Genomic DNA, 27,526 nt, shown 5'->3' with positions numbered 1-27,526 from the left:
TCGACGCCAGCAGGTCGTCGTGTTAAACACTCGTCAATCAGTATGGTTATAACCTCATTACATTTTAACCTTAATTAAACAAATTGGTTTTAAGGTAGTTAGTGTTTCAGTAGTTACTTATTACAACATTACTGTACACTATCATTTTCCCATTAGATTCATATAGTGATATTCTCACATAAAAGGTAATGTAAACTGTTTTCTGGTAATGATAGTCATATACTTGGGAAAACACTCACTTTTACAAAAATAACAAACATACAAAATAGTCGGGTCTTGGTAGAAGCCTACTTTCCAAGTTAGAAGAAAATATAGGATTTTCTAGGAAGTATACAAACATTTACATCAACCACTTACAAACTTTACATCAAACACTTACAAACATTTTCATCAAACTTATACAAACAATTGACACTAAAATACTTATGAACTCACCATCTTAAATGCTCATCTACTCTTTCAAAATAACTTGTATTCTCAGGTCACCAGTAGACAGTTACCGATGACCAGTTTTTGAGAAGACGGAGCATGTTCAAGACTCGTCTTTTATTTTGATTCATATTTTGGTGTCTTTCAAACTTTACACAGAAGACATGTGTATTAAATTATATTATTAATGCAATGGATGATGTTGTTGCTTGTTTTACTATTGTGCATTGTTATTATACTGTACATGACGTCCTCCGCCCCCGAATGTTTCTGCCATTCTGGTTTGGGGATGTGAGAAATTGGTATCATAGCTTTGTTTATAGAGAATTGAGTATATCAACCCATAAAAGATATACAAATATAAACACATCGGGATTAAAACACTCTGAATAAGAGTTAATACTTTCAAAATAATAAAATATTTTAGTAAAAGTATTCATACAAGCATTCATACTAGGATCAGTGCCATACTAGAACAGAACAAAAGTATTGCGGTTGTTGGACAGCGCAAGTAGGCTTGGGGACATATAATCAGTTCTGGGAGTGATATAGCCAGATCTACTATATCTTTCCGAGAAGTGATTAGCATGTGCCTAAGAATAGTTGTGGTGTTGCAGCAAGTCTAAAAACTTACCAACACTACTACAATGAGAACTTTAGAACAGAACATAAACTTAAAATACTATAGGAGTATTTTGTGTTACAATAATTACTTATTTGAGAACTAAAAGGTCTTTATTAGTAGGTCAATAGTTGCTGAGTGGATACACTAAGGTTATATGTGACTAGGGTGTCATAGACTTAGAATATGTGATCTTTTCTTTACTTCCTGTTCCTTGTTTGGTTGTGGACTTAGAGTTAGGGTCACTTATTCGAAGTTCTATTCTATTTTGGTTACATATGACCGGTATGCGCTACGCAAGTAGTGAAGTAACTGATAAGGATGATCCTATAATTATCTTAAGTAGTACGTCTATTAACTATCTCTTTTATCCTTATTGCCGCGTAGATAACATGGTTGGATTCTATCTCCCCAACGACCCGTACTTTCCCAACCAAGGAAATGGTGGATGGCTCAATGCAGAGCCAGAAGAGAATCATGAAATTCCTTTGGATGATGACTTCGCAGAAAACTTCCCAGAGGATTCTGACTCCGAGCCAGAAGTCAATGATCTACCCCTAGTGGATCCAATCCCAAATCCTAACCCTCGTCCGACTTTTCAAGTACCGACGCCTTTGTGGGCTGAGAACTTGGGCAGATGGAGCCAAGAGCAGGGTCAACCCTTACCCTACAACGGAGACCGAAGCTTCTACAATCTGAGCGAGGGAGGCTCAGCAGACAGAATCCTGCCTATTCTGGTTCACAGGGTTCCTTGAAATGACGAGCAGGGTAGGGAAGCCATCAACCGAGTCATGGAAGTTGATGCCGATGCGGGAGTCAATACAGTCCGCATTCGCCATCTACAAGCTGCTCATGGAAGAACTCTGAACCACAATGAGGTCATTCAGAGAGAACTTACTGCAACCCAAGCTGAAGTCAGGGAACTTCGAGCACGGCAGGCAACGTTTGAAAGGCGCATGCTGGAAATGGAGCGTCACCAGGCAGAATCAAAGGCTCATCCGAGCGGTTCTCGTCGCAAGTAGAGTCTACTCTACTCTGTATTTTGGATATAATTAGGTCTGTATATAGACTCTAGTATTAAATTCCCGCTTAATTTAAGAGCTTGGACTTTTAGTCTGCTAGGTCTTTATGCTGTCAAAATTTTCTTATTTCTGGTTTGATGTAAGACCTACTCCAAGGTCATTTTTCCCGAACTCGTTACATCTTTAATGCCAATGTTATTGACAGACATCTACTCTCATGGGAAATCATTATCTAAATGCTTTCATCCTTCTATTAGTAGATCTCCATTTCAATCATACTCTCATCTGTTTGTTGGGCTATGGTGATTTAGTCCATGGACCACTCTCATTATACTCACAATTGAATTCTTACTATCATCCTCATCTTTTTAAACTTTTAGTTCAAAGATGCCTCCACGTCGATCAGCGAGACGTAATCCTCCGATAACTCCAATTCAACCACCACTACCTCCTCCACAATACAATCCAGCAGCTATCTAAGTTGCAGTGGTTGCGGCTGTTACGGCAGCCCTAGCTCAATTCAACACTATCGGTACTAGCAGGAGTGGAACAACTGTGCATTCCACTCAAGCTGATGCTCCCGTGCGCTCTAAATAGTGCTCGTATAAGGACTTCACCAACTGCAAACCCAGGACCTTTAACGGCACTGGAGGAATCATTTCTCTCTCGCAATGGTTCAAAAAGACAGAGTCGTCTTCGAGATCTGCTCCTGTCCGGAAGGGAGCAAAGTAAAATTTGTTGCTTGCACCTTCTCGGACAGAGCCCTGACATGGTGGAATAGCCATGTCAAGTCACTAACCCTGATAGTGGCTAATGCAATGGGCTGGGAAGCTCTGAAGGAGCTCATGATTGAGGACTAATGCCCAAGGGGCGAGGTTTAGAAACTTGAACAAGAACTCTGGAGGCTAACCATGAAGGGCTCTGTCATAGTTGCCTACACCGCCAGGTTCAACGATCTGGTGGCTCTATGTCCTGGAATGGTGCCTACTGAGGGAATGAAATTCGAGAGGTATATCTGGGGGCTGGTGCCTCCATTTCAGGGGAATGTCTTAGCTTCAAACCCCACTACCTTCGACACTGCCAAGCGATTGGCACAGCGGCTCATCGATCACAGAGTCCGCACACCGACAACGACAACCCTGGCCATCCCAGAACCATCCAAAGCCGCTGACAACAAGTGGAAGTTTTGGGACAACAAAAAAAAGAACAACGCGGCGCTGAACTCTGCCAAAAAGCAGCAGATCGTGGCTATTCATGTCGCGATAGCACCTACTGCCAATGCGCCGATGAAGCAGTATGCGGGAAGCTTGCCCAAGTGCAACAAGTGCAGCTTCCACCACAATGGACCCTACCGGGAAATGCAGTGTGTAAACTGCAACAATAAAGGACACACTGCTCGTTTCTGCAAAGCTCCGGCTAGGCCAATCACCCAGGTCCCCGGCGTTGGTGTGGGCCAGGCTTGCTACGGATGTGGCGAGGTGGGTCACTTCAAAAGGAACTGACCGAAGGCAGGGAACGCTGGCGGAGTGGGAAGGGTTTTGGCTATAGGCCACGAGGAAGCGGTAGCAGACCCTACAGTGGTCACTGGTACATTTCTCCTCGATAACTCTTATGCATGCATACTGTTTGATAGTGGAGCGGAGAGGAGTTTCGTGAACCAGAAATTTGCACACTTAATTAAACAACAATCACGCACACTTAAAGAACCGTTCACTGTAGAAATGGCTAACGGAAAGACTAAGAGCACTAGCTGTATATACATAGGTTGTACTCTATCTCTAGATAGCCATTCATTTCCAATAGACCTCATGCTAGTCTCAATTAAAAGTTTCGACGTCATTATCGGCATGGATTGGTTGAGTCTTCATCATGCTGACATCATGTGTTATGAAAAGGTCGTTCGTCTTAAGCTACCGTCTAACGAAACCCTAGTTATCTACGACGACAAACCAGGCACGAACCTTCGTATCATCTCGAGCATACAAGCCCAGAAGTACTTATGAAAGGAATGACATGCATTCCTTGCTCATGTAGTCGATATGAGCCAAGAGACGAAAGACATAAAGAACATCCCAGAAGTACGCGAATTTCCCGACATCTTTCCAGAAGAACTACCAGGATTACCACCACAACATCAAGTCGAGTTCAGAATCGACGTAGTTCCAGGGGCTACCCCAGTAGCCAAATCGCCCTATCGTCTAGCACCAGCAGAGATGCATGAGCTATCCGGTCAACTTAACGAACTACTCAGCAAGGGCTTTATTAGACCAAGCTTCTCACCTTGGGGATCACCGGTCTTGTTTGTGAAGAAGAAAGACGGATCGTTTCGTATGTGCATCGACTACATAGAACTAAACAAGCTTACCGTCAAGAATCATTATCCTCTACCTCGCATAGACGATTTGTTCGACCAACTGCAAGGGGCGAATTACTTTTCAAAGATTGATCTGAGATCCGGGTATCACCAGTTACGAGTGTTAGAGGAGGATGTGCCCAAGACAGCCTTCTGAACTCGTTATGGACACTATGAGTTTGTAGTGATGCCATTCGGATTGACCAATGCGCCCGCAATATTCATGGACTTAATGAATAGGGTGTGCCGTCCTTACTTGGATCAGTTCGTCATTGTATTCATCGATGACATACTTATCTACTCTCGAAGTAAGGAGGAGCATAATCAACACCTGCATCAGGTCTTAGAAACACTACGATCAGAGAAACTCTACGCGAAGTTCTCTAAGTGCGAATTTTGGATTCGAAGAGTCGAATTCTTGGGTCACGTGGTTAGTGAAGAGGGAATTCACGTGGACCCTTTCAAAATAAAGGCCATTGAGAACTGGTCAGCACCAAAGACGCCTACAGAAATTCATCAATTTCTAGGCCTTGCTGGCTACTATCGCAGGTTTATTCAGAACTTCTCTAGGATCGCGAAACCGCTTACTGCATTGACCCAGAAAGGTGGGACCTTTGACTGGGAAGAGAAACAAGAGAAGGCGTTCCAAACGCTAAAGCGAGCCTTATGCAGCGCACCGATACTATCCCTCCCAGACGGGATAGAAGACTTTGTGGTTTATTGCGATGCATCCAACCAAGGGCTTGGTTGTGTTCTTATGAAACGAGGAAATGTCATCGCCTATGCCTCAAGACAGCTAAAGACACACAAAGTTAACTACACCACACATGATCTTGAGTTAGGAGTAGTGGTATTTGTTCTGAAGATCTGGAGACACTACCTGTATGGTAAAAAAAGCACTATCTTTACAGACCACAAAGCCTTCAACATATATTCGACCAGAAGGAGCTCAACATGAGACAACGACGGTGGGTCGAGCTACTCAGCGACTACGAATGCGAAATTCGTTATCATCCTGGCAAAGCCAACGTAGTAGCTGATGCCCTAAGTCGGAAAGAATACTCTGGTCGTAGAGTCAAATCATTGACTATGACTATCCATTCACATTTGTCCACACAAATTAAGGAGGCTCAGCTAGAAGCTCTGAAACCTGAAAATATGGCGGATGAATCCCTGAGAGGGGTGGATAAAAGCCTGGAAGTCAAGGGTGGCGAAGCCTTGTATCTCATGGATCGGATCTCGACACCGAGGCACGGTGGTTTTAGAGACTTGGTCATGACCGAAGCGCACAACACTCGATATTCCGTCCACCCAGGTTCAGATAAGAAGTATCTGAATCTCAAAAAGTTATACTGGTGGCCTAACATGAAAGCAGAGATTGCTACCTTTGTGAGCAAGTGCCTTACTTGCGCCAAGGTTAAGGTCAAATACCAGAAACCCTCAGGTTTACTTCAACAACCGGAGATACCTGAATGGAAGTGGGAGCGGATCACAATGGACTTCATAACCAAGTTGCCCAAGACAACGGGTGGTCTCGATACCATATGGGTGATCGTAGATAGGTTAACAAAGTCTGCACACTTCCTGCCTATCAAAGAGACCGACAAGATGGAGAAACTAACGAGAACCTATATTAGGGAGATCGTACGACTGCATGGTGTTCCATTATCCATTATCTCTGATATAGATAGTAGATTCACTTCAAGGTTCTGGCAGTCGCTACAAAGTTCCCTAGGAACTAGGTTGGACATGAGTACAACCTACCATCCGCAAACCAATGGACAAAGTGAGAGGACTATTCAAAATTTGGAAGATATGTTGCGAGCCTGTGTGATAGGCTTTGTAAAGGCATGGGATACTCATTTACCTCTTGTCAAGTTCTCCTACAATAACAGTTATCACACAAGCATAAAGGCAGCTCCATTTGAAGCCCTCTATGGCCGGAAGTGCAGATCCCCTCTGTGTTGGGCTGAAGTGGGTGATACACAGTTAGCTAAAGGACGAGATCCTTAAAGAACTCTCACAGGTCCATAAATTATTTGGGAAACGACAGAGAAGATTGTTCAGATTTGTGAACGATTGAAAGCCTCTAGAGACCGACAGAAAAGCTACGCAGATAAGAGAAGGAAACCTTTGGAATTCCAGGTTGGCGACCGTGTTCTATTAAATGTCTCACCCTGGAAGGGCTTGATACGCTTCGAAAAACATGGGAAGCTAAATCCAAGGTATACAGGGCCTTTTAAGATCATCGCTAGGATCGACCCTGTAGCTTAGAAACTCAAACTACCTCACGAACTTAGAAACGTACACCCTACTTTCCACGTTTCGAACCTGAAAAAGTGTCTATCCGACAAGACTCTTGTTATCCCTCTCGATGAAATATAGATCAATGAGAGCCTCAACTTCATGGAAGAACCAGTAGAGATCATAGACCGAGAGGTCAAGCAAACATGAACTTAGTAACGTACACCCTACTTTCCACGTTTCGAACCTGAAAACGTGTCTATCCGACAAGACTCTTGTTGTCCCTCTCGATGAAATCGAGATCAATGAGAGCCTCAACTTCGTGGAAGAACCAGTAGAGATCATGGACCGAGAGGTCAAGCAAACGAAGCAAAGTCGCATCCCGATAGTGAAGGTTCGTTGGAATGCCAAGCGGGGACCTGAATTCACTTGGGAGCGGGAGGATCAAATGAAAATGAAATATCCTCATCTTTTCCCTTAGTTATCTGTATTTTCTTAAACTCTAATTTCGAAACGAAATTCCCTTTAACGGGGGGATGATGTGACAACCCAAAATTTCTATCTTGTAAAGCCATTCAATTCAATCAAAAGCCAGACTTGTTTCTATTAACTTTTAGCATTGTTAAGGGTATGTTTGAGAGTTCTAAGCCTAGTACACTCAAGGATTGTATGTTACGGAGTATTAACTTAAGATCATTGAGTTGCAATCGAGCCGGAACCACCTTCACAAGGAGTTCACGGCCGTAAAACTAGGGTTTACGGCCGTAAACCCATGTTGGCCGTGAACCCCTCTTCATTAGTATGAAGATCCTTCATTATTCTTCATTTCTCACATCTTCAAGTCAAGAACTCTCATTTCTCTCTCAAGTATCATCAAGGATATCCTCCTTGATCTTCAAAAGTGTAAGTGATTCTTCCCTTCTTACTTGATATCATTCTTATTCAAGTTAAGCCCTTTGATTTCATCCATGAATTCAACTCTTTTGGGTTTAGATCTTCAAATCACCAAGAACACACACTTGTTCTTGGGGCCGTAATCACCCTATAAGCTTCCATTACGTAAGTATCTCTTCCATATACTTGTTATCCATTAGAAGCACTTCATTTCCAACCAAGAAACAACCACTTTATGCATGAACTTCAAGAGTTTACGACCGTAAACCCTCCTTTGGGCCGTAAACCCTTCTTAGTTCATGTGGTGTCGTAAACCCTTCAAGCCATGGACGTAAACCCTTCATGAATCAAGCCGTGGGCCGTAAACACTTCATGTGTGGCTGTAAACTCTCCTTGGCCGTGAACACATCTTTGTGTGGTCGTGAACACCCTTTCATAAAATCATATGTGATTGTAACACTTCATTCCAAGTGTTTCCTAGTACCTAAGGTTGTTCCCTTACAAGATTAGTTGTTATATACACTAATTGTATGCCTATATATGTGATTATATGTCTAATAGGATCCAACTGTGCTTCGGGACTTCATTTGTGATCTCAAGCATCCTATATCTATCTTTCATTCGAATCACTCACTACAGGTGAGTTCATACCCCTAAATTTACCTTTCAATAATTTTAAATGCTTTTATGGGGGGGGGAATACAAGTAGAAAACAAAATAGTTGTGAAATCAATCACATATGATTTATAACTATCAAAACAAGAGATTCCTTATACTTCAAAGCTGTGTTATCAAACAAACTGTTTCAAATCATTTTATAAACTGACATCAAGTCATTAATAACCATTCAAATGGTTAAAACTCTTTTCAAATGATAAACTCTTTAAATGTTTTACAAAACTCTTTAAACTTATATATTGTCAAAATCATGTCTATATAGATTTAGTTGTATAAATAAGATTTAAAGGACTTAGGACTGATAATTCACTTTACTTCCTTTTCCTTGTTTGGATGTGGACTTAGGGTATCGGTTGTTTGTCTGAATGTCGTTTGAATCTTAGTTGTATATTATGTATATGTATATAGATATAAAAGTACTTTCAATCAGTTCAATACCTTTGGGTAGCAAAGGTGTACAAACATGATCAGTCATTCAATTACAGAGCTTACTAGTAAACTATAATAGGTATAGTTTAGGAGGTTACTACTTACTATTTCTAGAACAATGAAACTTACATAAATCAGTACTTACATGAGTTAGTTGATACATGAGTCAGTTCAAACATACAATAACTAGAACAGGAAGAAACATACAATAACTAGAACAGAAAGGAACATACAATAACAAGAACAGAAAGGAACATGCATCCTTGTACAAGAACAAGATAACATTAATGTGAAACCACTACTTCATGGCATAGCAATATACTTGTTAGGTCGCGTTTTGTAACCAGAGTCTCCTGGAGGGAGAGCGGGCATTGTGCGTATAGATCTATACGGGACTGACAATCCCGCATCCCGACTGTTCGCTACAGTTTCGCCGGCAGGCCAAGGGGTGACAAATGTCACATCAGTTTCGACGCCAGCAGGTCGTCGTGTTAAACACTCGTCAATCAGTATGGTTAAAACCTCATCACATTTTAACCTTAATTAAACAAATTGGTTTTAAGGTAGTTAGTGTTTTAGTAGTTACTTATTACAAGATTACTGTACACTGTCATTTTCCCATTACATTCATATAGTGATCTTCTCACATAAAAGGTAATGTAAACTATTTTCTGGTAATGATAGTCATATACTTGGGAAAACACTCACTTTTATAAAAAGAACAAACATACAAAACAGTCGGGTCTTGGTAGAAGACTACTTTCCAAGTTGGTAGAAAATATAGGATTTTCTAGGAAGTATACAAACATTTACATCAACCACTTACAAACCTTACATCAAACACTTACAAACATTTTCATCAAACTTATACAAACAATTGACACTAAAATACTTATGAACTCACCAGCTTAAATGCTTATCTACTCTTTCAAAATAACTTGTATTCTCAGGTTACCAGTAGACAGGTACCGATGACCAGGTTTTGAGAAGACGGAGCATGTTCAAGACTCGTCTTTTATTTTGATTCATATTTTGGTGTCTTTCAAACTTTACACAGAAGACACTTGTATTAAATTATATTATTAATGCAATGGATGATGTTGTTGCTTGTTTTACTATTGTGCATTGTTATGATACTATACATGACGTCCTCTTCCCCCCGAATGTTTCCGCCATTCTGGTTTGGGGGTGTGACAATCTATAAGAGCAAGATTTGACTATGTGATTCATATTCAATATCTTAAAATTTTGGATAGAACTAGAAAGGAAGATTGGTTTTCTTGCATAAAGTTCAAGTCCTCGATGTCAATTAATTGTTTGCCAAAATCAAGACAAATGGCTTGCTTCTGACATCATCTATTGGTGAAGGTAAATGTAAAAAAACCCAATTTGGTCATTTGTCATATACACTTATTTCTTATGTAATCATAATGTTTTAATTTTGTATTTTTCTTTTTGCCTTTTTGGTGTTTCATAAATATTGAGAGGTTATGATGGTAATTCATATTTTCCTTTTGCATGGTCTTATCATTGGTTTCATGCGATTGAAAAAAGGCATGGTTTACCTTGCATTGCAATGATGCATAAATGTGATCTACTCAATTGAATTACTTAAAGTCAATAGTTGCTAATCAATGATAAAAAAAAAGTTAAAACATGTTATAAACTTGATCTATTTATCTAGGCATGTAAGAAAACTTAAGTGGTAAGTATGCTCTTACATGCGTAAAAATGGAAGAAGAATTGTTGCAGGACTTGGGTTAGAGGGATGACACAAAGTGATCAAGTTTCTGACCACTTGGATGTTTTTTTGTCCCTTTAGGTGGAAGATTTTGTGAATCTGGTTTGTATTGTGTTGGGGTAAAATGGTCATTTAGTCTCATGCCAACAGTGTATTCAATCAAAAAAGAAAAAAGACCTTATAGCCATAAGACCATGAAACCACGATGCCTATAAAAGTTGTCAGGTTATACAAGTAGGATAATTCATGACTTTCTTTTAACTGTTAAGTTGGATTTTCTGGTCAATGTAAAAAATAGAGTTGGGTGGTCTTGTGGTTTTCTCCATCTATGGCTTGAGTTTTTAAGGATAAAAAATGGTTAAACGATATTTGAGTTACTATCGATAGACAGTCTTCATGAGTTATTGACTTCTTCGCCTTTATTTTGTTTTTCTTATTAATTATTTCCGTCAATTGTGTGCTATCTAGATAAGGAACTTTTGTATTTTATGCATAATTTTGATTTTCGGTTAAGGAGTGAGTATTATAATCTTTTTTGCAATTTGTTGGATTATTTTACAGGAAAGCAAGTTATGATAATCTTTTTTTGTTCTTTTTTGTATAAAAGAATCATTTGATTTTTTTATTATCGTGAGATGTATCTTTTGATAATGCAAATACTTTGAAGTTTACCAAAGGTTATAGTTAAATAAATTAATTGATAGTTAGATACAAAATATAATGTATGATTGTATGAATGAACAAAGACACAAGATACATAGTCCATACTCCATAGACGTGTTTAATATATAGCCAATTACATGAAACTTTCTCTTACTTGTGATGTTCAGGTGAATATGTATAGCCACTTAGTGAACACAATTTACAAGATTTATATAGATTCTAAACTTTAAATGAAATTGTAGGTCAAGAGTGAACATGCTTACCGGTTCTCTCTTCAGCCATCTGATGCACCATAGTTTATCTACAAGACTGTGAGTGCAACTATAACCTGTCAAAAATATATGGTTTATCATAATCCAAAAAAGTAACTCCTGAAAAGATGAAACTAAGGATGTAATTTTTTATATCTTCTGTTAACCAGTTACTTGAACCTTGATGAATAGACAACAATTATTTGAATCAAGTAAGATTAATATAACCATTTTGCATGAATGCAAGTAATGATACAAATAACTATTTGAATCGAATGTCGAAGTTTTTAACCTTTCTTTAAAGAAGTTCTATAAATCAATGATTATAAGCTTTCTTTTTTACATATAATAGCAATGCACTTATATCTGTTTACCAATAATAGCATTGTTCTTGTGTTTTTTAATTGATAGAATCAATATGAAACAAGTAGGAATGAAAGTTCATTGCTATTTGCCTTATATAAAATTCAAGAAAGAGCATTTCAATATTTTTTTTGGATTGTTTCTCATTGTGATCTTATGATTATTTCAAGAAATACCAAAAATACCCTTCATGCGTCGTGCTTAGCACGGGCCTAAAATATACATAGTATATATATATATATATATATATATATATATATATATATATATATATATATATATATATATATATATATATATATATATATATATATATATATATATCAATAACTTGTATATCCCTGTTATATATTTACACTACTCATATATGAATACTTCCACCCTATTAAAGTATTATATGTTTTCAATTACCAGAAAAAAAAAAAGAAACGATAACAGCAAAGAAAACAAAGCATCAAAGCCAAAAAAAAGTCCAGCAAAAACAAAAACTCCTGAAAAACAACAACTACAGGATTCAGACTCTGATTTTGAAAGTAGTCGTCCATCAAAGAAGGCAGAGAAAAAGGAGTCACCAATTAAGAAAGAGAAGAAAAAACCAATGGTAATATCTATGGGTTTTGGAAGTCTGTTAAAAATGAAAATGACAGATACACCACTGAAGCTGGGATTTTATATTCTTCAAAAATTTGATTGTGAAAGAATGGTGATAGATGTTGAAGGAAAGGAACTGAAAGTAACAGTTTGTTCATGACTTGTTGGGGATTCCAACTAGTGGAACCATACTTACACAACTGGATCAATGGCCTAAAGATGATACAAGTTATGATGAATGGAAGAAACAGTTTCAAGAAGGAGCAATCATCCGACTAAATGCAATCAAAAAAGTTATTGTTCGTACCATAGAAGCTGATTTTAATTTCAAATTGGACTTCTTCGTTCTTTTTGTCAACACATTTTGTGAGTCAACATCAATGGGAAGATGCAACCTATTCCCTTTGAGTTATATTTCAAGAAAAACATATATCAACAACATAGACTAGTGCAGCTATGTTTTGGACTTTCTCGTTAGAACAAAGAACTCATACATCCCTTACTTGGATACAAATTACTTTATTGGACCTTCAGCTTTCTTGGTGGTAAGTTATTCATAACTGAATATATTATAATGTTTATATTCACTTTTTAATAATATTAATTATTCATAACTGAATAACACATATTCATATATGAATAAGTAAAAGATATTATTACTTGTTCACATGTAATGCTTTACATTACTTATTCATATATGAATAAGTAAAAGATAGTATTATTTGTTGACATGTAATGCTTTCAATTACTTATTCATATATGAATATATATATATATATATATATATATATATATATATATATAATACGATATTTTGTAAAAATTCATTTATGAATATCAATTAATTATAATTTATATGCAGTTGTTCTGCATTGATAAAATCCACTCGGAAGCTCTAACGGTAACATGTAAACGTCCAACAATTTGTTATTGGGGTTCAGAGAAGATTAGATATCGATAGACATTTGAAAAAGAAATAGGTATATTTGGCCTTGGAGAATTAAATGAAGAATTTGTTAATGAACAAGATGAAGGAGATATAGATTGGAAGAAAGTGATTGTGATAAAGATGAAGATGATTTTGTTGAGGTAATTTTTCTGAATATGTTAATCATATATGATTACACTAATTTATTATATTAATTTCTAATCATACTTCTTTTTATTACTTAGGCATATGAATCAAAATTATCTGAAATGCTTGATAGTTTTGAGAGGATGAAGAAAAAGTTGAATTCAAAGCTGAATGATGCAATAACAAAGTTCTCTGAAAAGGAAAGTTTCGGTATTTTCAAAGAAAAGATCACGAATATAATTGTTGAAGAAAAAACTGAAAGGATAATTTTTTTTGAATTTCCAAGTAATGAAACTGGCCTTGAAAAAGAGAATGAAGATAACGAGGGAAATGGTGAAGAAGACAATGATAATGATGGAAGTCAATAGGAAGTAGATTATTTGCTTGATGGAAACGAAGCAGAGAATGAAGAAATAAAAAATCATGGAGATAACAATAAAAAAGAAGGTGAAACTGAAGTAAAAGAGAAAAATGGAGAGATCAGTGAAAATGAGAATCATGAAGAGAAAAACGATGATGAGACTGAAGAAACAAATAATCATGGATAGAGTAGTCAACAAATGAAACAAATCAAAATCTATTGGATAAAGTTGTTGAAAACATTGTGGATAATGTCATTGGAATTGAATTTTCAAGTTTAAATAGTCAAGAATGGAATGACCCTGAAATGAAAACTATTTTTATTATTTATTTACAAATAAAAAATGTTATTATATATTCACTAATTCATTAATTAAATATACTGAATATATAATGTTATATGGATCTTGCAGACAAGTGGAACTCAAAAGGTGTACATAAACAAGGAGGAGAAGTTGAGAAAGGAAAGGGAGATGATACAGGTAAATGAATGATTCGATTAAGTGAATATATTACAATACTTATATTGAATTTTCTTAATAACATTGTTTATTCAGGCAAGGGAAAGTATGAACATGGAAATAAAGGAGGAGCATAAGCTAAGAAGACAAAAGGAAATGATGGGGTGGAGATAAACAAATAGAAGTTGAGAAAGGAAATACAGATGATAGAGGTAAATGGTTGATTCACTAATAAGTGAATATAATAAGATTGATTATTCACAAATGAATAAGACAATATATGAATAAATAAAAATATAGTGTTAATTATTCATAAGTAATGATATGCATTACTTATTCATAACTAAATATATTACTTATTCAACAGTGAATAAGACAATGTAAGTAATGCTTACATAGATTTTTTGAATAACACACTTTTCATTTATTAATAAGTAAAAGATAGAATTACTTGTTCATAAGTAATGCTATGCATTACTTATTCATAAATTAAGATATTAAATTATTTATATTCATTTATGAATAAGTAATGAAATATTTTGAATATAGATAGATTATTCATATATATTGTGTATCTTCCATGCAAGGGAAAGTCTGGAAATGAAAATAAAAAAGGAGGAGAAGCTGACAAGACAAAAGAAAATGAAGAAGGTAACAATTTGGAAAAAACATTTAAAAAATCACATATGATTGGAAAGATCAATAATCACATATGAATAAAATATAAAAAATATTATAATTAACATATAATTATTTATATGATAAATCTTATGGCAGGTAAAAAATCAGAAAATGAAGATAATACTCATACAAGCTTTAGTCTAGGTCTCAGTCAAGATTCAGATCAAACTTCAAGTAAAAATAGAATGAATCTTCACCAAAAAAAAACTTACAAAGAAACAAATCAAAGAAGACCGTCAGAGGGTTGTGAGCAGATTAGCAAACAAAAATGTTCTTAATCCAAATCCAATCTTTGTAGCAATTCCTACTGAAGTAGGAACATCAAAGTATGATCTGGATGAATCAAGAGAGAAGAATCTTGCTGATGCTTTCAAATCACCTTACAAATACAGGATAATAGTCACAAAACCTAAGCTGACACATCAGGGGAGTATTGTCTGTGAGTGGTTGTTCAACTTGCAAGGGAATACATCGTAAGTAACTTTATTTTATAGACATATTCATATATGATTATTATATAGATAATAATGTATGACATTTTGATTATATATTTGCAAAGATGTGGTTGTCCAGACAAAATATGGTCAGGTAACAGAAAGAGCAGTTATGGAAAGTCTATATGCAAACACAAAGATTTTTGTAGAAATTTTGGACACTTGGGGTGATTTACTTAACAACCAAGAACTGGGAAGGGATGTCAGAAATCCACCATACAGACTTTTCTTGAAAGTTGAAGTTTCTGTAAATTCGTGTTCTTTATTGATAAATAAATATACAAATATAATGTCTTCATTTATGAATATAGAATTTATTCACATACTATTATAACAAAATGATGTATTCGTTTATGAACATAAAAATTAAAAATAAATATCTTTAGTATTCACTTATGATTAATATAGCAACATGATGTATTCATTTATGATTAACAACTTACTAATACTTTAAAATTATTTTGGTTATAGAATGTTGATGTATTTCAACATTGTCTGATGAAAGAAAGTATGAAATATTCAAGGAGAACTTTCATGAAAGCATTGATGGGTACAAAAAAACCTTGAACATAAAAGATATTGACATGGTATGTTGATTAAACTTATTTAAATATTTTTTTATCAACAAAATACTTACCATTATATTCATAAACACAAGTATTCTTTCCAGTGGTTAGAAGTGCTCACATTTTTATGATTGTCTTCAACTTAAAGAAACCATCAATTGAAATTCTGGGCAACGGTGCAGTTGAGGAGGATTTTGAAGGGAAATATGGTGTACTATTGAAACCTTTGGTAAGTACGCAATTCACAACAACATATAAGAACCACTTTATTAAATATCTAACTTTTATTTTATTTAATGATCATAAAAATTTGTTTGTGACATACTTTAAAGAAATAAACCATCCAAGAGCCAATACCATCTCAAAAGAAAGTATCATACCCCAACGAATTGAAATGTCATGGAGAACAGTTAAAAACAAAGTTGATTGTGGGGTCTTTGCAATGAGACATATGGAGACCTATATGGGACAACCAATCTCAAAGTGGAAACCATGTCTTCATAAAGAAAGTGCAATTCAACAAACTACTTTACAGAAGCTCAGGCAAAGGTATGCGCAGCGAATGCTAACTTTTGAAATTAACATGTTGTAGGCTAAGGTGTTGGATCATGCTGAAAAATATCAAAATGTGGAATTCAAAGTGAGTACCGCTCATGCATACAAGGTTATGCAAACAATTCAAAAAAGGTTAAAAGAATATTAATGATTGTTTGTGATGAAGTGTGATGGTATACGAGAACAGTTTGTGTTAAAGTTCAATGATTTTGAAGGACATGTAAGATGGTTTTGTGAAACAAGTTTGTGAACAAGTTTTAGATGGTTTGTTAAATGTTACTGAACAAGTTTTATTATTTTGTGTTGAATGATTATGTAAAAGAAACAAGTTTGCTTAATTCTGTTAGTTTTTTATATTCAAATATTTTCAAACTTTATGATAATGATTTATGAACAAGTGTGATTGTTTTTGATAGTTTTCTATTTTATTTCTATTTATTCATAAATGAATACTAATATGATATATTCATTTATATTTAATATGTAAATCATAACGTCTTCAATCATAAATGAATAAAAATATGATGTATTCATTTATGATTAAGTTAGGAGTAATATGTGAGTATAACATAGTTTAGATGTGAATATAACTTATTTATAAGTAAATTAATAAACAAATATCATGAATACATCATATTTGTATTCATTTATGATGTATTCATTTATGATGTATTCACTTTTGATAGTTTTAAATTTTATTTATGTTTATTCATAAATGAATACCAATATGATATATTCATATACCTTTAATATGTAAATAATAACTTCTTACGTCATAAATGAATACAAATATAATGTATTCATTTATGAATAATTTATGAGTAATATGTGTATTTCACATATCAATTTACAATATCTATATAACTTATTTATTACTAAATTAAAAAACAAATATGATATATTCATTAATAATTAACATGTATTTCACATATCAATTTATCATATCCATATAAATGTGTTAAGTAGTAGCTTCTGATAAATCAATAATGACACAATAATACTGTATTATTCATACATGAATATTAGTGTTTATGATTATTATCTACATATATTCATAAATGAATAGAACCAAAAAAACATTAAAAAAACAAAAACCCTAACTGTCTTTTCTTGATTGAGTAATGGCAATTCTTACTGGACATGTACGTAAATTGTGAGGAACTCGTTGTCCACATCCTAAGCACATTCTATGTTCTTTTTTATAATTAACATATGTTGCTTCACCTGCACTTGGAATTCTTTTCTTGATTCCAAAACCTTTATTGCTTTGAACTTGAGGAACATGAATATTAATCTCTTTTGGAATAGGAATAGAAACAAACATAAGCCTGTATACAACTTCACCATCCGTCTTGCTTTTCAATCCACCACATGTATAATCACTCTCAAATTCCTTCAACAACATTTGTTTTTTCTCAGCAAACAAATCGAATTTCTTTTTGTCATCTCTTACAATATCCAAACATGATTCAAAACTATAATATGAATCATTGACTAGCTTCACATTCTCACGATCCCCTGAATCAGATTCATGAGAACTAAAACGATAATTTCTTGATATCACTTCCTTTCTCCATCTTTTCAGAATGTACCTTTCAGGAATTTCTTTAACACCACATCTCATCATTATTGTAAAAGCATGTCTGCATAAAACACCCATATGCTTGAAATGTTCATAACCATAATTTATTTCTTTCTCTTCAACTTTTATTTCAACCTGTTACAAAAACATAATAAAAAAATGAAATAACAATTTAAACAAAATTTACACATTTAAAATCATATTTAAATACTGATATTCATATATGAATACTCATATATCATATACAATAATTCGTATACATATATAAATAATCGTATATAAGTATACATATATGAATAATAACATTGTAAATATTCATATAAGAAATTAAATTCATATAGGAACATGTTCTAATTTTAAAATGATCAGAATATTCAAATATGAATATTCTCATATCTATATCTATCATACATACTTATAAAGCTAGCATTTTTTCTTGAATCTCATGCATTTGAAACCCCCTTTTTTAACTTCCTCAAACCACATTCATTTGAAACCCCCTTTTTTAACTAATGCAACTCAAAAGTTTTCTTAATTATGATTTAACACTCAAAATTTTTATAACTTATATTATGTTTAATTAGCATTTAGTGAAAAGTTTACTATAAAAAGGCCAATCTTTTGTGTCTTTTGTGTTATATAAAATCTTACATGTAAGAAGGATGTCATCAGAAAATGAAAAGAAAATTTTTCAATAGGCACAATTCTTTTAGAACGTATTTGCAGTGATGAAGTCCCTAAAAGAGCTCTACAAGTCAAGGTTGTGGATGAATGTATCATTTTTTACTCATAATTTGATCGTGTTATATTTTTTTTCCAGTAATATAAATAAGACCATTCAAAATCATATGTTTAGAGATATTTTGTTTTCTCAAACCATACCATTCAAAATCATATGTTTAGATGTATTTTGTTTTCTCAAACCATATTGATTGGAAACTTACATAACTTTTTATATTCCTTAATTAAAACCATTTATAGTATTTATAAATTTCCAATACTTTTTTTGCATTCTCTTATTATATATGTAGTTATATTAGTACATTTTTCTTACACAAAGTCGTCATTTGGTTGAAGATATTGTGATTCAAAAGTTTTCATATAGTTGAAGCATTCACGATCCAAATATGATGATTTGAAGAAATGGGTTATGTCGAATCGATGGTAATTGTAATATGATTTTTTCTTTTAACCAAAACAAATGACGCTTTTCTATTCTTTCTTTTTATTCAGTTTCGCATTTAATCTTTATATGTGATTTGTGTGTATTACTCAATCTTGAATGTGACTCTCCAAACATCAATGTTTTGCTTGGAATATCTTTCTAATTCTTCTTTTTCAAGAAAAATATTTTGATTGCAGGTTAGTGAAGAATTGTCATCAAGTTTCTATGGTTGAATGGTGTTAAATGAAGACAGAAGATTCATAAAACGGATATAGGTTTTTTTTGTTTGAGCAAAGTTGACGAATATTAGTTTTTTCTTTTGATTTAAATGTATGTTTATGTAACATCTTTATTTATATATTCAACCACCCAATGCTCATATTTATTTGATTGTAGTTTTTCTATTTTGATTATGTTTATTTTCTATTATTTTTTTGTTGGTTTATTCTACACAACATATTTAAAAGACAATATTTAAAAGATAACATAATTTTGAACATTTGATACGTAATTATGATAAACTTATCATGATATGTTCTTCATAAGAAAGTAATTTATCCATATTACTACGTCAAGAATTACATATGACATTTACGAAAATATATATATTATATGTGATTTGTTTAACATGTATATGCACCTATGTATGTTATAAATTTATAATTAAATATCTTTATTTTTAATAATTGAAGGGATTAAAATGATGCATACCAATTATTTAGACGAATATAATAATAATAATAATAATAATAATAATAATAATAATAATAATAATAAATATACATTTCCAAGTACCGCATTCATTTGAAACTCACACTACAACTCAAGAGTTTTCTAATTTATGTATATTTATTAGTTACAACTCAAGAGTTTTTAACTTATGATTATTAATTAGCAATCACTAATAACTGTTTATTTTCCTTTTGTTTATAAGGTTGTAAAGTTTTGCTCATTAACAACATTAATGTATTTGAAAAGATTTGTGATTTAAATATGAAGAGTTAATATAAATATTATAATAGATGTTTTAGTGTTTTTATGTTATTAAAAGTTATAGTGTTTACTTTTCATATTTTTTATTATTCGTTGTATATATATCTTTTTTAATACAAATGTTATAATAGACGTTTTTCTATTTTTATGTTACTAAAAGTTGCAGTTCATATTTTTGTTCATACATTTTGTTACCCGTTATATTATCATTCATTTGATATATAATTTACACAATTTTAAACGGTTTATAAAATTATCAAATAATTGTATATATCACAATGACTTAAAAATTAAACTATAATGTTTAATAAAACTAATATGTTAACTATGTGTTTGCTTTACTACTAACATTTGTTTCAAAGTAGAAATATTAAATAATAATTTGGTAAAAGTTATTATTTTAACTATATAATTATATTCACGCGCAACGCGCGGGGATTCGCCTACTATACTTCTAAAGGAAGCATTTTTCCTTTCACCACATTCATTTGAAACTTCCATTTATTTTTCTTTTCACCACATTCATTTAAAACTCTCATGACTTTTCAATTTCTTTCTAATAATGATTATAAGTTGGTTAATAAGGTTAAATAAATATCAAACCTAAAGTGTAATCATATATAACTAAATTTCAATATTAAAAGAATATATTTTTTTCTACTTATAAAGTTATGTTTTTAACTTTTAACATATTATACTTAATTTGATAGGTCTAATATGTTATTGTATGTAAACCATTATCATTACTGGGTCAACATCAATATAAATTTCAGTTCTACTTAAAAAACTCAAAGAATATTTTGTGAATAGTTAAAATGATAAATTGTAGTGCTAAATGCAAAAACTAAATTGTAATATCAATTTAACTAAAATATTTCCTAAGGATATTTTTATAATCGTTACAAGTTTTCAAATAAGTAGCTTAAAATAACTTACAATAACAATAGTTAAAAATAACACTACATAAATGATTATATTGTTACCTTTAAAATAAAAAAAAATTTGTTTGATGTTTTAAATAATGATAGAAATTAAAATGTTAAGCAAATAAATTTTACAAAATTAGTTAACAATAACAACAACTATAAATAACATTAAACTATATATTATATTTACTTTTATTCATGAGTAATCCGCGGGTAGAGGTCATTCAAAATATTGAGATTATGTAGTTTTAATAGATGTATATATTATCATATAATTCAAAATAATCAATATATTATATCAACTTAGTATACAAATTATTATATCAATTTTAACAACAAAATTATTGTTATATTTAAAAAAACATATATTTGTAAATATTTCAGCTATATAGATATTTCTGCGCAACGCGCGGGCATTCGCCTAGTATATCTTATAAAGCTTGAATTTTTCCTTGAACATCATGCATTTGAAACTCCCAATACCATTTTTTCTTGAACCTCATGCATTTGAAACTCCCAAGACTATTCAACTTATACAAATTAATTTAGGATTAATTGAAATATTATTATTTGTAACTTTTAAGACTCTTCAAATCATGCTATTTAATTGATGGGTTAAATGAAATATTTAGCCTATATAAGAAATTTGTAGATTACATATTGCATGTATGTTACACAAAATGATAGATAATATTTGTAGGATTTGAAGAGTTACATGAGTGGTTCCATGGATATAAGAAAGCAATTGCAACTTTTCCAAATATAAATTCATGTAAACTCAAATTGGGTGAATGTAAAGTTTTAGATATTAACTAAGGTTTAAATTTAGGTATGTTTGTAAAGGTATACTTGAGATCATTTTTTAAGTTTATGTGTTATGCATCTTTCTATAATCACAGGATGATGAAGTAGGATTGATAAATACTTCTCATGAACTTTTGGTAAATCAATCATCAAGCTATTTATAAGTTAGAGCAATTAACTTTGTTAACATGTATGTATCTTTATGTTGTCTCTCTCTTTTTTATGTTAAGAAAATATATTTTATGTATAAGAGAACATTATTCAACATGTATTTTATGGTATGTATATATTATGTTAGTTTCTATCGCTTATTTTGTAAATAACATCGATGGAGTTTTTTATAATTGATTTTGATGAAAAGAGTTTACAATTATTATTCCAAATTGTTGGTGATAATGATGAATTAGAACAAATGATTTTTAATATGATATGACTTTATTGTTGAAAACCAATAATTATATGTGTTATAAAAATGTGTTCTTTATGTTCTACCAAAACTTATATGGATATACCCAATTTTAAATATTTTTATAGTAACAAAAATAAATTAACTTATTACATTTGTCAATTTTCTTTTATCCTATTCATTTTTTATCGTAAAGAAAAAGTAAAATAAATAAAATATTAATATTTTCATAAGAAAATATAAGTGATCAAAATATACCTCAAGTGTAACACTCCTCCTCCCCTAACCAACTCTTAACATATTGTTTTTAAGATTGGTACCAGTACATAACAATTACTATAGTTTTGAAATTCAAATTACCATTTTATTTGAACCATTCATTCTCTTCCAATATTTCATAGCTTTAAGGAAAAAAAATGAAAGTATGTGTTCATATTCATGTCCCAAACAAGCTTCGGGAATCTTTTTCTAAAGTCTGTGTTTGTAAATAAATCATCTGATATCTGTATTAAAACAAAAATAAAATAAACTTCTATATTTATTCATTTATGAATAAATATTAATAAGTAAAATAATAATAAATACTCATAAATGAATATACTAAAATTTGAAAAAATTACTATATTCATCTATGAATAACTAATACTATGTAACATATTTCAAATATATTAAAATAATACCTTGTTTTTCAACTTCTTCATTATATGCCACATCAATAATCGGTGTTTTGAATTAGAAAACACATTCTCAATAGCTTGTTTTATTGCAGCATCTTGATCGATTAAAACAAGTGTTGGTTCTTTCCCATGAGTTTTAAGAAACGCTTTAAGCAACCAAGAGTAGGACTCAATGCTTTTATTGCTTAGCAACCCCGCTCCAACAGTAACTGGTTTTTTATGATGGTCAATAGCAGTAAATGGAACAAAAACCATTTGATACCTATAACACAAAAAATGTGTTCATTAAAGTCAATTTTTGAGGTATTCATAAGTGAATATAAAAAAATTCATGTATGAATACAATTACAGTATATTATTAAAATATTTCAATATTAAAAACTGAACATTAAACATAAAGTTAAAATATTCATATATAAATAAGTTATAAAAAAGTAGATAAAATAATTGTTCGGATAGTTGCATCAAATGAGATAACATCACCAAATTCACCATAATATGCCTTCTCCGTTTCATTAGCCCAAAACATAGAGTCCAAAACATCATCTTGACAATTAAACTCAAATGAGTAATTTGGTTAGTGAGCTCGACGGTCATTCATTGTGTTTACTATCATTTAGGCATCTTTATGACCTATAACCCTGTTGATATCTCTCCTTAAATTTTTGTAGTCAACTCCTTTGGGCTTAACAAACTCATACCCACCTCTCAGACTTGCCCTCAACTTATGAGCCATAGTTGGGCCTATTATTGATGTGGAAGCACGCACTATAAACTCTTTTTCTGAATATGACATTTGTCTCGCTTTTTTTTAAATCACTTCTCTTCTTAAGTGGATGGTTGTGAAGTTCATCAAACTGAAAAACTTTATAATCTGGAGTTCCATACACAAATTCAAATATAATCTTTTCTTGACGACCAGTAACTCTTGAATTTGAATTTCGTTTCCTCCTAACACCACTTGTAACAAATGTGTCACAAGATTTCTTTTTCTGTTTGCCACCACGATTACATATAACATGTTTCTTCTTTATAATCATGTTATCAAACCTTGACTGTGTGCTCAGTTTCTCATCAAAACCACCAATTTCAGCATACTCAAAATACATTTTGATGGCCAAATCTAATGATTTGAAGATTAAACCTTTAAATGGAATAATTTGAACAGGTACATCTGGCTTATAGACATGTTCTCCAATTACATTACTACAATATTGCACATCATCTACTGAACTCGAAGATTCACCTGATAAAAAAATTATAAATCTAAATCAATCTACTGATGCATGAATAAAACAATCATATATGAATAAAACAATCATATATGAATACATGAAATTCATATGAATAAAACAAAAAAGCAATGTTTATTAATGGATTAATAAAACATTCATATATGAATACATAAAATTCATATGATTCAAAAAATATAAAATAAAACATAACTTATTCATATATGAATCAAACGAAAATAATAATAAATTCGAAATTACAAGTATCACACATTTATTCATATATGAATAAGACAATAATTTATTCAGATTTACAGATTCATATGTAGATACATGATCATCAACAAAATAAAAAACAACATAATAATTCAATAAATGATACCTTCAAAAAATAAGTTCTCAACATCTTCTTCTTCACTCTCACACATCGAAAAATACAAATCACCATGAATAACATTCGAATTTGACATAATAAACCAATTGATATGTACAAAACAACAAAAACAATCTTAGTATCGATGAAAATCATGATAAAATAAAATAGAAACTGAACGACAACAAAACTATAACAAAAAAACACAAAAAAAAAGTCGTAAATATGAAAACCTGATTAATTTCGAATATATCTCACCTCAGAGCGTACAAATGATCTAAAAGAAAATTGAATCAGCTCCAATCAGATGATGCAATTGCAATAACGATCTGATTGAAAATTAAATCAGCTCCGACCAGAGGATAAAATTGAAATAGAGATTTCAAACTACAGAACAAAAATCTGATGAAACAACTGCAATACAAATGCGAAACTTCACGATAAATGGAAAGAATACGTGTAATTCTCAATGAATTATATAAAGAAAGAATCTTGATAATGAATTCCGATATATCCGATTCAGACGATATAAAGATCTGATGAAATCGGAAACTAAATACAAAGAAGAAAAGTGCAATACAAATGCGAAACTTGAAGATAAATACAAAAATACGTGTAATTGCTAACGCATTATATAAAAAGAAAAAAAATAATCTTGATAATGAATTCCTCTATATCCGATTCAAACGAGATAAAGATCTCATGAAATCGGAAATTGAAGACGAAGAACAAAGAAGTAAATAAAAAAATGGCTAATTTACAAATATACCCTTAATAAAAAAAAATGATACGCACGGATTTTAAGGTTTACATATTAAATAAATGATTGGCTGAGAATAGTTCCCCCAATCTTAATCTTTTTTATTCTCAATTGAACCCATATATATATATATATATATATATATATATATATATATATATATATATATATATATATATATATATATATATATATATATATATATATATGGATATAGATCCGGTAAGAAGGAAATTTTTGGTAGGAAGGTAAGAAATTTTTTTTCTATATATTTTTTTGACGAACAAAATAAATGAATCACTAGATGATTCATTTGTAAGATGATTCACAAGAAAAAATTCCCAAAAAAACATTTTTATGATTCATTTTTAAGTAAATTAAGAAAAAAATTCACTTTTATGACAATTTTAGTGAATAACAACAAAATCATTGTATAAATGAATCATCGAGATGTTTTTTTGAGAATTGTTTCTTGTGAATCATTTTACAAATGAATCATCTAATGATTCATTTTGTTTGTTCGCGAAAAAAAATATGTAGAAAAAAAAACTTCTTACCTTCCTACCAAAAATTTCCTTCTTATTTGATCTTGACTCATATATATATATATATATATATATATATATATATATATATATATATATATATATATATATATATATATATGGAAAAGTGAATATGTGGTTGTTGGGTAACTAAGGTTGGGTGTAGAACCCTTTGATTGATTAAATAAAATAAAATATTAAAATTTAAATAATAAATATTTTTTAAAATAAAATTTTAAAGTAAAGATTGAAGAAACATATTAATTGCAAATAGGAAAGGAAGTAGGAAAGTAGCTTCTGAGAGAAATGTAAGAATTGCTGCTCTTATCCGGCTTGGGGCCACGAGACCCTAACTCAAATACCTCAGCCGGTGCTGCTTAGCCTGTAGCCGGTCTAGCTCTCGGAGTTCCGGATATAGGGCTTTTCCTTGCTCTTTTCCCTTGCATCGAAGCTAAAATCCAAGAATGAGGAATGCCATGAATCAGACTAAGGAACGATGCCATCAAAGGAAGTAGTAAAGTAAGAATCAGAGGACTTTCAGGCTTCTGCCCTAAATCTAGCCAAAAGCCTATTCCGAAAGTACTATCAAACGAAGCTCAGTTTAAGGCTGTTATCCCACACCATCCCGAGCCTCAAGTCAGCCCATCCATAGAGTTAGGTTCATTTGTTTAAACTAAGTATTGTGTTATCATATGCATAAATGTGGGCCAATCAAAATTAAATAAAAAATTAAATAATTAAATAAATAAAGAAGGGTAATTTAGTAATTTGATTAGTAACTTCCAAAAATAATCCCTATAATCATGGTATTGGTATTGACTTTTAACCTAATTTCTCCATGTTTATATCTCAATCTCCACAGATCCCTAGCCGATGATACAAAGCCGTCGCCACCATCATCCGCCCCAAACACCTTCCTTCTATCTTCCTTCTTCTCGATTTTGTTTCTCTAGGTATCGTGGTTACTCTGTACTTTTCAACTCAATCCTCCCTAAAAAATCCAAGCCCTAAATCCTGTGGCGTGTATTTGAAACAGCAGAGAAATAAAGAGGAGATTGTGATATGGAGAAAAGAGCAGCAGTTGTGGTGTCGATCCAAGGAGGAAGATATGTGATAAGAGAAGATTATGGGGATTTTATAGAGCGTTTCGAGCTGCTTCCGTTTCCTCAGCCGCCTCCTCCCGCTGCAAAACAACCTCTCTCCGGCCTGACTTTTGCCGTCAGCGATGTGTTAGTTTCTATATATTCTTCTATTAATTTCTATTTCTATGTATTTTTGAATTGTTTTTATACGCAAGTGAGTTATGGATTATGATTTCAAGACAACCGGAGAAGTCTTCAACTTTGTTGCTATTTCTTTATATTTCATGTATTTGATGATGAAACTACATGTCAGTAGAAGTCTTCAACTTTGTTGCTGTTTCTTTATATTTCATGTATTTGATGATGAAAGTCTTTTAGGAATTTTTGCTCGCGATCCTTCTGTTTTGCATCGTGTTGGGCATGTTCTTAGATTGAACCCAGTGGAGCCTAGAAGAAAAAGGCGCATAGTTGTGGCTGATGATTTATGTCAGTTATCTAAAGTTCATCAA

This window comes from Lactuca virosa, chromosome 8, assembly GCF_052849685.1.
Source record: "Lactuca virosa cultivar CGN04683 chromosome 8, Lactuca_virosa_CGN04683_v6, whole genome shotgun sequence".
Lineage (NCBI taxonomy): Eukaryota > Viridiplantae > Streptophyta > Magnoliopsida > Asterales > Asteraceae > Lactuca > Lactuca virosa.
The sequence above is the reverse complement of the archived record's forward strand: the minus strand, read 5'-3'. Positions refer to the sequence as shown.